The sequence below is a fragment of the Penaeus vannamei genome, chromosome 4 (assembly GCF_042767895.1).
Source record: "Penaeus vannamei isolate JL-2024 chromosome 4, ASM4276789v1, whole genome shotgun sequence".
In the NCBI taxonomy this organism is placed as follows: Eukaryota; Metazoa; Arthropoda; class Malacostraca; order Decapoda; family Penaeidae; genus Penaeus; species Penaeus vannamei.
The window spans coordinates 35,366,201-35,376,200 of NC_091552.1; the positions used below are offsets into that span (position 1 = coordinate 35,366,201).

General features: G+C 50.5%; 1 protein-coding gene across 1 annotated transcript in view; it reads left to right on the forward strand.

The window, feature by feature from the left end:
• Pdcd4 (Programmed cell death 4) overlaps nucleotides 1-10,000 on the forward strand; it is an 18,423-nt gene that overhangs the window by 658 nt on the left and 7,765 nt on the right. The window lies entirely within an intron of this gene.

The following is a 10,000-nucleotide window of genomic DNA, read 5'->3' on the forward strand; positions in this document are numbered from 1 at the left end:
ACACAACAATAGACAAGTTTTGATTTGTTTGTATGGTCACCCTATTGTGTAGTACCAGCGGGTAAGTGGTGAGAGTGGTTAGGCCTGTTGCCAGGTTGAGCCGCACCAAAATATTTACATCGCGACCATCACGTCCGCCCTCGCTGCTCGTGACTCCTCACTAATCCTTGCTCCTGCCTCGTGACACTCGACAAATTTTTCCTTTCCACCGACACGGCCACGGCATAACTTCTCTCCCTGGCCTCTTCTCCCTCTCCATTCCTATCACTTTGAGCACAGGTAGAATTTCTCTTCGTGACCCCTCTCTCCCCTCATGACACTCCTCCTCATCATCTTTATGATACCTCCCCCGCACCTCACCTTCGCTCTTGGCCCCTCATACTATTGCTCCCTTTTCTCTTCCTCCTCCTCTGCCTTCCCCATACTCTTTCCTCCCATACACTGTACGGAAGTTGATACATTACTGCGGACACAGCTAGGTGTTTGATAAATTGCATGTCAGTGCACCTTTTCTAATGGGCAAGGATGCTTGCAGTTCCGTGAATTGAAACGTACTCTTATGCTTACCTCTCCATAATACGCATACCCAGTCACTGATACCACACACCAACACTCACTCCTGGTACCTTGCACCCACAAACTCGTTCACTGATACCTTGCACATACACACACACGTTCACCGATACCTTGCACACACACACACACACACACGCACACACACACACACACACACACACACACACACACACACACACACACACACACACACACACACACACACACACACGTTCACCGATACCTTGCACACACGCGTTCACCGATACCTTGCACACACGCGTTCACCGATACCTTGCACACACACACACGTTCACCGATACCTTGCACGCACACACACGTTCACCGATACCTTGCACGCACACACACGTTCACCGATACCTTGCACACACACACACGTTCACCGATACCTTGCACACACACACACGTTCACCGATACCTTGCACACACACACACGTTCACCGATACCTTGCACACACACACACGTTCACCGATACCTTGCACACACACACGTTCACCGATACCTGGCGCACACACACACGTTCACCGATACCTTGCACACACACACACGTTCACCGATACCTTACACACACACACACACACGTTCACCGATACCTTACACACACACACACACACACACACACACACACACACACACACACACACACACACACACACACACACACACACACACACACACGTACACCGATACCTTGCACACACACACACACACACACACATGTTGACCGATACCTTGCACACACACACACACAAGTTCACCGATAGCTTGCACACACACACACACACACGTTCACCGATAGCTTGCACACCCACACACACACACACACACACACACACACACACACACACACACACACACACACACACACACACGCGCGTTCACCGATACCTTGCACACACACACATACACACGTTCACCGATACCTTACACACACACACACACACACGTTCACCGATACCTTGCACACACACACACACGTTCACCGATACCTTGCTCACACACACACACGTACGTTCACCGATACCTTGCACACACACACACACACACGTTCACCGATACCTTGCACACACACACACACGTTCACCGATACCTTGCACACACACACACACGTTCACCGATACCTTGCACACACACACACACGTTCACCGATACCTTGCACACACACACACACGTTCACCGATACCTTGCGCACACACACACACACACACACACACACACACACACACGTTCACCGATACCTTGCACGCACACACACACACACACGTTCACCGATACCTTGCACGCACACACACACACACACACACACACACACACACACACACACACACCTTCGCACACACACACACACACGTTCACCGATAGCTTGCACACACACACACACACACACACACACACACACACACACACACACACACACACACACACACACACACATACACACGTTCACCGATACCCACGTTCACCGATACCTTGCACACACACACACACACGTTCACCGATACCTTGCACACACACTCACACGTTCACCGATACCTTGCACACACACATACACACGCTAAAACACAGTTCCACGTATTCACACTGACAGTTTCACCTGTGTATGCCATCTTTACTCTCTCTCTCTCTCCCTCTCCCTCTCCGTCTCTCTCTCTCCCTCTCTCTCTCTCCTCTCTCTCTCCCTCTCTCTCTCTCTCTCTCTCTATCTCTATCTCTCTCTCTATCTCTCTCTATCTCTCTCTCTCTCTCTCTATCTCTCTCTATCTCTCTCTCTCTCTCTCTCTCTCTCTCTCTCTCTCTCTCTCTCTCTCTCTCTCTCTCTCTCTCTCTCCCTCTCCCTCTCCCTCTCCCTCTCCCTCTCCCTCTCCCTCTCCCTCTCTCTCTCCCTCTCCCTCTTTCCCTCTCTCTCTCTCTCCCTCTCTTTCTCTCTCTCTCTCTCTCTCTCTCTCTCTCTCTCTCTCTCTCTCTCTCTCTCTCTCTCTCTCTCTCTCTCCCTCTCCCTCTCCCTCTCCCTCCCTCCTTATGTGTGTGTGTGCGTGTGTGCGCACATTAATATCCACATCCACATACATTATCTTTCAATCTCATATTCTCACACTCGTTCTGTCATGCATTCTTCCTCTCACTGTCGCATCACTCGCCCTCTCTTTCAGTCTCACCGTCACATTTTCATTCTCAATTACCTCCCCTCTCTCTCTCCCCCTCCCCCTCCCTCTCTCCCTCTCCCTCCTTCGTAACACATTAGACTCTCACTCTTGTGCTTTCCTGCATAAGCACGGTTTTTGACCGACAAGCACGCCAACATGCACCTGCATACTTCGTCATTTGGACACCCCATTTTTCTTTTGACAGCTGTGCACGTATTCGAACACTTGCACGCCAGTCGCCTACTAGCAATCGAACAAGTCGTAAAGAACACATCGGAAAATATTTAACTCGAAGATCTACACGAACCGACATGTTACTGCAGGTTTATTCTTAAGGCAGGGTGCTCGCGCGCAGTTGCATAAGTTGTTACAGTGTGCGCGTTTTCTGCTGGATGAGTAGGGCGCGGGGTTTATCAGATTCCCTTTTCCTCTCTTATGTTTAAGTTATCTTTGATGGCGAACAAAGGATGCTGTTGGAGCATAGTATTGTTTTGATTTTTTTCCGGTATTTGGTATGTCAGGAGGGACTTTGAGTATCGAATGTGTAAGATTTACCGGCATACTAATGTTAACTATTGGAAGGATGTTTTATTGTTATTATTATTATTATTATTATTATTATTATTATTATTATTATCATCATTGTTTAGATTGTGTAACTATCGAAATACTATCCCAGTTTGCAACTTGTAGACCACGCCATGGGTAGTAACTGGTAATAGTAGTGGGAATAGTAATAGTAATGAATATGCTAATGTTTATGATGAGTGTCGTCATACTCCCTCGTGTGTTTGCTAAGATTGTGGTAGTTCGTACTCTTGGATCTTTAAATGGAGGACCGTGTTGGCTTGAAGGAGCACTCGTATAAGCGACCAGCGCGTAACCATGCACACGTAGGTCACTGTTGCTCGGAGGAACTCGAAGCAATACGGGGGTTTCTTGGGTGCTTCTGCGTCGCTTCTCGAAAGTTCCCGCGGTGGTGGTGTCAGCAGGTAAAGGAAGAGCAGGCGGCACAGCCAGGCAGTCAGGTATGAGAGGCGTGGCTGCAGCGAGAAGCAACCTGACACAATTACTAGTGCGTGCGCGCGCCGTCCCGTCATTGTGATGTGTGTGTGTGTGTGTGTGTGTGTGTGTGTGTGTGTGTGTGTGTGTGTGTGTGTGTGTGCGATTAGTTTTGCGTGTTAAGTGCTTCCCCACGGCACCGCAGTTCAGAATCCTTGCAAATGATAAAGCAAGTGTAGATTTTTTGTGGGTTTGACCCTTGTGCTGGAACGGCGCACGGGTCAAAATTGCAAGCATTGATATAGGACATTGACCCTAAGGTGTACACACAACAATTTCCAAAATTTCCCCAGTGTCATGATTGTGTCATAGAATGCGCGCGTGTATATGTGTACACGAGTGTGTGTATGCATGTGTGTGTTCCTGTACGCGCGCGGGGAGTCGGGGAGAGAAAGTGAGAGGGCTTTGACTTGGGAGGAGGACGAGGCAGCCTGGAAGAGGTCGTTGAAACCGAGGGAGAGAAAGGCGGTGAGCGTGCGTACAGGTCGTTGTAACAGGGAGGAGTGGAGGTCAGGAGTTGTGATGGCGGCGGAGTTGCATGAATGGGATGGAGGGTGTTGCTGCGTGGAGAGAGAGACCCACGGGGGATGAATAGTGGCATTCTTGGCTAGTGTTACTAGGGTTATTTTTGGTTGAAGGCAAAGGGTGATTGCAGGGCGTGAGTGGTGTGGCTTGGTCGGTCGTCCGTTTGCAGGATTAGGTGGAGTCGCTCGCTCTCAGTCTGGTTCGCTGGTGGCCATGAGGGATAGAGAGAGAAGGGAGAAAGAGAGAGAGAGAGTTGTTTCGGGCGACGCTAGTTCAGAACCTATTTTTCCCTTTTTTCGCTTCTTCCATGACAGTAGAAATGTAATCTCATCCTGGCGAAGTCTGAAATGACGCTGACTTCAAAACGGGGAAGCCTTTCAGCGCTCCAAAGGTACCAGGCCATAGTTGACTTTTTTTCCTCCTACATGTGCAAGAAAAGGGAGTTACTTATTAATATTCAGCACTTATTCGGGGCACTTTTATGGTGTCTGACAGTCATAGACCCGTTTTATCATTGTGTTTTATAAGAATTGCTCTAGTCAGCCAAACATACCGTATTTGGCTGGGAAGTGTTTGGACTACACGTTGGAGCCGTCCCGTTGCCACTTGGTGAACTGTTCACGTAAATTCTGGAAAGGATGTATTAGAGCATGTAAGGTGTCTTGGGTTTGTGGAACCTCTGAATTCGATCCAAGTGTGGGCATGCGCCTGCTGTCGGGGAATGCAGTCCAAGGTCTTTAGGCCTCTGCAATCTCCTACTCGATATCGCCCTTCTTCGTTCTGCTCTTGTTCTTTGTCCTCCTGTTATTGTCCCCTTCCTTCCTCCCTCTCTTCTCCTCCACCCTTATCGTTCTCCTCTTCCCTCTGTGCTGTACTGCGGGCGGCGCGGGGCGAGGGCCTCCTCGGGTATTGACCAAGGGGCCCGCCACTCGTCGCCGTGACCCCCTCGTACTACTTTAAACGCGCTTTCGACGCCTCCCGCCCGAGCATGTGGCGGATCGTTCGCTCTTCGCGGCCGGCTCCATCTCGAGCAGCCGCGGCGGAAGTCATTCTGGGCCTCGGTTATTGCGTCGCAATTATATTTTATTCCATTTTCTCTTTCTCTTCCATTCTTTCCCCCTCTTAGATAACAAGCGGTTTCGTCCTTCCTGGAGTTGGTCGTGTGCCCGGAGATCCCAAGGAAAGTGGATTGCTTAGTGTTGTGGAGAGAGAACTCAGCGAGAAGGTTTCCCGGTAGGAATGCTCAACTTGGCAAGGGCCGAGTGGAGGACACTCGTGTGCGGACGTCTTGAGGAGCTGTGGCAAGAGCTCGTGTTTGCTTAAGAATAAAGAGGGATGTTCACTGACGACTTCACCGGTGTGGAGAGCGTGTCCGAAGAGGCGAACCCACCACTAATTACCTCCGTGTTAGAATGTATCAGCGGGAATCTGAATATTGAAAAAAATCGTTTCCAGTAAAACGTAATTCTTCGAGGTAACGTAAGCGGGTGATGATGCAATGCAGTGACATTTTTTTTTAGCTGAGCTATGATACTGTTTTGGGGAGTTAAAGGCTTCCTTTGCGTCAAACTGTTACTAGCTGGTTGTTTACTTGTTTGTTCTGGCGATAAGATAACGACTGAGGTATCGAGTTGATAAGAGTTTGTTTCATATGGTAACCTAAACCAGTCTGGCTGTCAAAGACATCGTCATTTGAACAGGGTTTTTGTCTACGTTATCTTTCTACCCAGATGTACAGTTATTGGGTAGAAACTCCCTTTTTATTATTATTATTACTTTATACTTAGTCATCCTTTTGGATTTATAGGAAATGCGTGTTAAGCAACGACAAGCTTATATAATTAGCAGTGTTGATATTGGCTGAGGGTGACGTGGTCCTCCTCCCTGGGATTTACAGGTTTACATATGATACAAGTGTGCCTGTGTGCTAGTTTGTGAAGGCGATTAGACGCGAGAGTCTGCCTTCACAAGAGTAGAATGAGAGAGATACACTTGTGTGGTGCGTGTGCGTCCTCACGGGCGTTATCTCGTTGCACATGGTGAGCCGGTGTTTTGGTTTATTTGCGGGCCCCAACAGCGCCACGCCTCGCCCAAGTGGGTATGGCATAGCGGGGCCCTGTGGACGTGACAAGCGGGCCTCAAGGTGCGACGGGCAGGGCGAGCACACGCACACTTGTGCCACTGTAAACCCTGCACTTTATATGTTGACATTATGTAACCGAAGCTTTCGTAGGTTTCATTTTTTCTCCCTGGCTGGGAAATTTGACTCTAATCGGGTCTGGCTCCTGGCCTTGTCATGGTGTTGGCAACTGTTATCAAATATTCGCAGGGGGCAAAAATAGTACAAGTTGTCGAATATGTTGTGGTCAGTTGGGCGCGTGGCTGGCACACTGTTGACTGTCCTTGCCAGCCAACCTTTCACACGTCTCGCCGGCTGCGTGGCAACCAAGACTCCTACTCCACATGCTTCTGAAAATAAATATACCTCATACCCTCCCTTTACTTCCAAGTACAACGTTCCATCCGCTTTCCACCATTACCATCCCACCCTCGGCTCCATTGTTCTCCCGCGATATTGGCGCAGAGCTGGCGTCAGGGTTTGATTACTCCCAGATCCTCTTGGTCTTGATTACGTGGACAATCAAGAGGCGCAAACGGGTCGCCTGCAAGAGCGTTCCGGTAACAGCGTTCCGGTAACAGTACGTTCTACGTAAATCACGCGCTGGAAAGAAAGAAATGTCAAGAAGGTTCGAACGGGGTGCAGGTGTGTAGAGCGACGGCTCGGGGGAAGGAAAGTCGGGGCATTAATACGACCAACATCCTGCTGACGGCAACACTGGGGGAAGTAGACGCCGAGGCCGCACCTCCGGAATCAACTTGCATGGAGATGATTCCTCTACTATTGTTTGAGTCATCTTAAGAGTCGTGCGTGTCTCGTGAGAGGAGGAAAGAATGGGAGAAAGGGCGGGGGGAGTTGGATTTATTTCAGTTCCAGGAGAAAGGAGTGTAAATATGAGGGCGAAAGCATTAGATTTCATCTTCTCATCTTCCCTCCCCCTCCCCCCATTTCTCTTCTCTCTTATTCCCTTCTCTGGTTACACGCACGCACTACTTTCCTCCTCTTGTCTCCGCTCTCTAAAGACCATCTCATTATGTCAGACGGTCTTGTTTTTACCGCATTAGATAATTTAGTAAGAGGGTGTGTCATACACGTGGTAGGGGAAGCAGCGCGAAGGGGAGCCAAAACAGCAGCTGGAACGCCGCTCGAGGGACCACGTGGGAAGGGGAGGCAAGAGAACTGCGTAGATGTTAGGCCCGCGCGCGAACCTACTCCAGGGGGCGTGGCGTCAAACACGTCGGTAGGATGCGAACGTTTCCGTTAACTTCGTGTATCGTCGCTTCGCATTTAACGACGCCACGCATCGGATTTTCTCCATCGCGCCGGGCCATAGGCGAGGTCAGGCTGTTAGGGAGCGTGCGGCATGTTGCGTGGCGGCCGTGGGGAGCTGTGTTTGGGATAGCGGGAGTTGATCGCCGTCACACTGTCGTAGTAAACCTGACCTTGTGCAGGCTCACTCGTGGCGCGCTCTCGAACCGTTGGATTAGGGGGCCGCCTGATACTCAGAAGAGACGTAGTAGGCAGCCCCTTGTTACGTGCACGCGCGCTGTGCCACGTTCTCTCTCTCTCTCTCTCTCTCTCTCTCTCTCTCTTTCTCTCTCTCTTTCTCTCTCTCTCTCTCTCTCTCTCTCTCTTTCTTTCTCTCTTCTCTCTCTCTCTTTCTCTCTTCTCTCTTTCTCTCTTCTCTCTTTCTCTCTTCTCTCTTTCTCTCTTCTCTCTCTCTCTCTTCTCTCTCTCTGTCTTCTCTCTCTCTCTCTTCTCTCTCTCTCTCTCTCTCTCCCTCTCTCTCTTCTCTCTCTCTCTCTCTCTCTCTCTCTCTCTCTCTCTCTCTCTCTCTCTCTCTTCTCTCTCTCTCTCTCTCTCTCTCTCTCTCTCTCTCTCTCTCTCTCTCTCTCTCTCTCTCTCTCTCTCTCTCTCTCTCTCTCTCTCTCTCTCTCTCTCTCTCTCTCTCTCTCCCTCCCTCCCTCTCTCTCTCTCTCTCCCTCTCTCCCTATCCCTCTCTCTCCCTCCCTCCCTCCCTCTCCCTCTCTCTCTCTCCTCTCTCCCTCCCTCCCTCCCTCCTCCTCTCCCTACCTCCCCCTTTTTCTCCTTCCCCCTCCCTCCCTCCCTCCCTCTCTCTCTTCCTCCTCCCCCCTGCTCCTTCCCCTCTCTCTCTTCCCTCCCCTCTCCCTCCCCTCTCTTTCTTCCCTCCCCTCCCCTCCCTCCCTCTCTCTCTTCCTCCCTCCCTCCCTCCCTCTCTCTCTTCCCTCCCTTCCCTCCCTCCCCTCTCTCTCTTCCTCCCTCCCCTCTCTCTCTTCCTTCTCTTCCTCCCCCCCCCCCTCTCTCCCTTCCGCTCTGCCCCTCTCTCTTCCTCTCTCTCCCTTGCCCTCCTCCTCCCTCTCTCTTCCCTCCCTCCCTCCCCTCTCTCTTTCCCTCCCTCCTCCCCTCTCTCCTCCCTCCCTCCCCTCTCTCTTCCCTCCCTCCCTCCCTCTCTCTTCCCTCCCTCCCTCCCTCTCTCTTCCCCTCCCTTCCTCCCCCTCTCCTCCCCTCCCTCCCTCCCCCTCTCTCTTCCCTCCCTCCCTCCCTTCCCTACTATGCACGCTCCAAACTACCCACTTGCGTTCCTTCTCTACCCTTTCTTTTTCTTCTCCTTATTCCCACCCCTCCCCTTTTTCTCCTTCATTCTCTTTCTCGCATTCTCTCCTTTCTCATGAGGACTCCTCCCATTTTGGCTTGCCTTTCCCTCATTTTCCCTTCCTGCTTTGTTTTTCTTCCACCCACATTTTTTTCTCTCTCCCATCTTTCGTATCTTTTCGTCCACCAGCATTTTCCGCCTCCCCCTCCCACCTCTTCCTCCTCTATTTTTTATCCTCTTCCATTCTTCATCCTCATCATCATCCTACTCCCTCCTCCTCTCTTCATCCTCCGCTTCCAACTCCCTCCTCCTCCGCCTCCGTTTTTTTCCTCACCCTTCACTTTTTTATTCCGCGCATTTTTCCCCTCGTCTTTTCCTCCACACACACCCTCATTTCCCCCTCCCTCCGTCTCCGTCAGCCGGCCCTCTCAACCTTCTGAGTTCGAGTTGAAGGGGAGAGGCGGAGAAGGCACGAGGGTTTTGCTGCCGGTGTATGTCAGGCCGCCTTGTTTAAAATGCGCCGCTCCTTAAAAGTACATGGGCATTTACGTAAGCGAGACGGCGGTGATCTCGAAAACAGGCAAATGCCCATTACCCATTTCCTGCAGGCACTCGAAGGCGCTTGCTTGTATGCCATTCAGACAGAGGACATGTGCATTCCGTGAAGACGCGAGTAGTCTTTGCATTCGCCCACTCACGCATGTGTTCGATAGATTTTGGTCGTTAAAAAAAGGTTCCGTTTTGCAGTTGCACAAGACTTTGTGGTTTTGTTTATTTGCTCTATGAGTGTGTTTGTGCGCATCGATATATTCACATCTGTACAGTTAAGATACATGCGAAGTCGTAAAAAAGAATAATGTTAAAAAAAAAAGAAACAAAAATGAGACTGCAAACGAAAACGTAAGTAAAGATCGTTCAGCTTTCATGCACAGTAAGTATGAACAGTCGCCTAGACTGCT